This window comes from Humulus lupulus, chromosome X (assembly GCF_963169125.1).
Source record: "Humulus lupulus chromosome X, drHumLupu1.1, whole genome shotgun sequence".
In the NCBI taxonomy this organism is placed as follows: Eukaryota; Viridiplantae; Streptophyta; class Magnoliopsida; order Rosales; family Cannabaceae; genus Humulus; species Humulus lupulus.
The window spans coordinates 224,699,173-224,703,402 of NC_084802.1; the positions used below are offsets into that span (position 1 = coordinate 224,699,173).

Sequence of the window (4,230 nt, forward strand, 5' to 3'; positions counted from 1 at the left end):
ATTTTACTTACTAATAGATATCAGTAAACAATGTTTCCAAGTGTTCAAGAGAATTGGAACCCTCCCTCCCTAAAGTTGAAGCTCACAAACTTACTAATATAAAATACCTAACTCTGCCACACTAACACAGTCAATTGCCACTCAAATATTTTCAAAACAAACTAAAGCAGATAAAATATGCCCAAAAAAGCATCATTAATTCTACAAAAAAGGGAAAATGAGAAATCAGAGGAGAGAAGGAGAGGAGGACAATGACTATAGTTTTTTTCCCTAGGTCCAAAGAATTGGAGAAGAAGATAATCTAATTTAGAGTAATAGACTTCTCTTAATAATAAGCCATTGATTGTAGGAAAATAGATGATAAATGTCGTATGAAAATAATGATAAAGATTTAAAGATGCAATCAAAGTCTCTTCATATTCTTGGAGCTTCACAATATCGATTTTCACAATAGACTTTGAGTAATGAGTAAGTCTCAACACGATATAGATAATAAAAAAAATTACTTCATAACCTGATCAAGATACAAGTGGAATTAAATAAAAGATGAGTATTGTCCTTGGGACAGAATATGGCTCTTGATTAAGGGAATTCTGGTGCAACGACTCAAGAAAATATGAGCTAAATATTAAGCTAACTAAATGCAATGCTACAGAGCACACACCACCAAAAAATAAATAAAGAAACAAAACAGCAATAGCAAAATCAATCAGCAATAGCAACATCAAATGTCAAAATAAAGTTACATATTGTATTGTACTAAGATAAATACACTTGAATAATAAAAAAATAGAAAAAAAAATTATTAAGCATGCTTATGTGTCCAAGAATAAATCTGCTAAAGCACTGCGCTTGATATGTTCACCCTTCACTACAGCAATGTCTATTCCTTCAAATACATGAAGTGTAGCTTCTATGTTACCCTTTTGATACTCAAGTCTTCCTAGTAGAGCTCTTGCTTCCTATAAACCATGAAACCAAAATAAATCATCATCCAAAATAAATCATCATCCAAATTGATTTGCCAAAATAAATAAGTCTAAAAACAACTCCTTAGTAATTTGCCTCAACTTTATGACATTGTAAACTGTACCATCCCAAGACTAAAAAAACTCAAAAACAGTAAAGCTATTTTTGTAACAGTATACCAATATTTTAATCAAACTGATTTCTTGACTCTTCCTTTCGATAGAAAATTATACACAGGAACAATGTTAGAACAAACAATCTTTAAACTTTCCTAGTTTTGCTATCTCTGTAATGACTAAAAGGAAAGCAAAGCTCTTCAAAAATATCCCTCAAGATATGAGCCATGAAAATGGCTACTACTAGTTCTATAAAGCTATAATCAAAATCAAATCATGCATTGGCATGATGCCACTACTAGAATTATAGTCAATTTTTTAAGGAACAGAGTATGATATGGTTTCTTTGTAGGGAAAAATTAAATATTTAACTTTTCTCTGGGCTTCATTGGTGAAAAAAAAATAAGGATCTCCCATTACTTCTTTTTATAGGAATAAAAAACAATCTGATGACTTTAAAGCTGATGCTGTTAATAATTGAATTTGGAACCAAAAAGTGGCACATATCTAAAAACAAACCAGTTTCATAACTCAAAATTGGGTCATCTTTACCAGAACACATCCTAGATTCACCTTGATTTCTTCTACTTTGGCCCCAAAATCAAATTACATAATTGTCAAAAGAAAATAAATATCTATATAATAAGTACTCAAGATCATCAAAGTTAGTCAAATGACAAACACAAAATACCTATTAAGGTCAAGTATGAGATTCTGAGTATTACTATAAACCACTAAATAAAAATTACTAGTTCATAAGTATATTATTTTCTTTTATAAACTCTCTCTCTCTCTTTTCTTGTCATAGCAATAAGTAATAACAATAATAATAATATTACTAATACTAATATTCTTAATACATAATAATTACAAACTTTTCCACAAAATATGAGCAAAATGAGAGCTGAATAAAATGACTAAAAATCAATCAAAAGAAAACAGAGACAAACCATATACACACGCACATACATACATACATACAATGTGTAGTGACTGAAATATAGTAGTATTATATTTAACTAAATATCAATCCTAATATGGCTGAAACATGAACTCCTTTCTTAAGCATCTCTGACACTGTCTGATAATGGTTTCTGAAAAAGCTACTGCAATATGGATCAAAATAACTATTGTGCTTAGCAGAAATTATGTGCTCAACAAGCAAGCATTAATGAAGTAAATACTTTACCTGATGACAGGAAAACTTTGATTGTAAAACTTTTAGGAAGCCAATAAAACTAGGCTTTCAGACCCAAACCATTCGAAACTCCACCGACCCTCCAAGTATGGCGACCTGATTTGCTTAAACAAGTAAAAATCCCATAAAAATTGAAGCTTGGAAAAAATCCTCAGCTCAAATGAGCACTTACGTTGTTGGACGAGGCCGCTCAAGACACGAGCTTCTTCAGTCGGTGATGGGAAACATGGGGAGGGAAGTTGTGGTAGACCCATGAGTCGAGCCACGCCGTAGACCCACCGCCGCAAGCACCGTCGCACCCACGAGCGAGCCACGCCGTAGACCCACGAGTCGAGCCTCCCTGTTACACGACCCAAGCCGCAGGCCCCCATCACCTGTCTTTCTGGTCTGGTGCTTGAACAACTGCGACAATCAGTGGTAGGAAGAGAGCAAACGAAAGAGAAAGGGAGAAAGGGAGAAGATCGGTTATGGAGGGAGAGAGAAAGAGATTTGGCGATTATATTTTTTATTTACTTATTCAGATAAAACAAATTTTTATATATTTAATGGACCGTGTGAAATTTTTTTGGGGGGGGGGGGGGGGGGACCGTGTGAAATTTTTTTGGTTGGTGAAAAATTAGGCGCCAAAAGTTAAGTCCCACCTACTATTTACCTATTATAATACTTTTAAAAAGTATTAAATTTTTGTGTTATGGAAATGAGTTTTTGTTGTAGTGACATATCACGTATTGGGTGCAGTTTTCTTAACTTAGGTCCGAGTGCAAAGTAACAACCCTCGAGCACGATCCTGGTTCCGAGCCCCTAGGGGTAACCTATTCACAACCAATAGAGAATCTCGTCAAAACGAGCGAATAAAGGGTTCTGGACCGAGTCCTAGCCTTCGGGACGTCAAATTCTACTAAATCGGGTAATAGGATCGACCCTGAGCCCTTAGGTTTGAGTTCCCGCACTCAAAACCCTCCCGAGGCTAAAAAATCCTTCAAGCGATGTGGCTCAAAACAAAGAAGTCGCGACCCGCCCCAAGTCAGAGAGCCCAAGGCTCTCCTCTGTTTCGACATGCGCTGCGACTCAAATAGAGGTTCAACACCTCCTTCTCCTTCCTATTCATGAGAGCAACGACTCCCCAAGAACAGGGTCGCTGCTTGCCATGAAAACTAACAAATTTCCCTGTTTTCTTCAAGAAAAAAACCACCAAAATCCTATCCAAACATAGCTAAATCCCAAAAGTAATGTTCCTAATCGATTCAGCGGTCCAATATCATCAAAACCCAAGCAAAAGCTTGGCCAAAAATTCATCGAATTCCCAACTCAGAACTGAGTTTCTAAAGCTTCTGAAAGTCAGCTAAAACTAGAGAAACACATAGATTTAGGGCTAGAAATCATTACCTCTATTGCCCCAATCGATGGTAAGTCTTTCCCCAAACTATCCTGAGCCTAAGCTAGCCTCGATTATCCCTAAACCGCAAGAATTCCAGAGAGAGTGTGTGTAACCAAGACAGAGAGAGAGAGACAGAGAACATATTTTCTTCTATTTGGTGTTTGTGAGGTTTACTTAGACTCTAAGTAACCTTAAGCAAATCCTGAGGCTTGGGGTACCAAAAACGTCCCCGAGGGAAAAATTGTCAAAACTCCCGGAATTCCCTTCTAATCTCACTAATACCAAATATATCCTTGAATATTCACTCCCGTTACCCGATAACCCAGTAATGTACTAGACACCCAAAATACACGTTGACTCGCCCCGAGTTGGGTATTAGGTCCCATTGTGACTTTTTTGCTAACTTGCTCCCTGGGATTGTCTTGTGCCGAGTAACCCAAATATATCCACATAATAATGTGGTCTCACACATATATCACCTATATTCCAAATATACCCATAACTGGCCAAATTATGAAAATTTCCCTTCTAATAAGATTCGGGTCCACATGCATATTTAATACACCTAA

At 36.2% G+C, this 4,230-nt stretch overlaps 1 long non-coding RNA gene across 1 annotated transcript; it reads right to left on the reverse strand.

Moving 5' to 3' along the window:
• Nucleotides 1-315: 315 nt before the first annotated feature.
• LOC133805118 (uncharacterized) lies at nucleotides 316-2,761 on the reverse strand. Its single transcript, XR_009878846.1, has 3 exons — nucleotides 2,456-2,761; nucleotides 2,275-2,379; nucleotides 316-962 (listed from the first exon to the last, which is right to left on the reverse strand). It is a non-coding gene; the product is annotated as an uncharacterized LOC133805118 (long non-coding RNA).
• Between the last annotated feature and the right edge of the window lie 1,469 nt (nucleotides 2,762-4,230).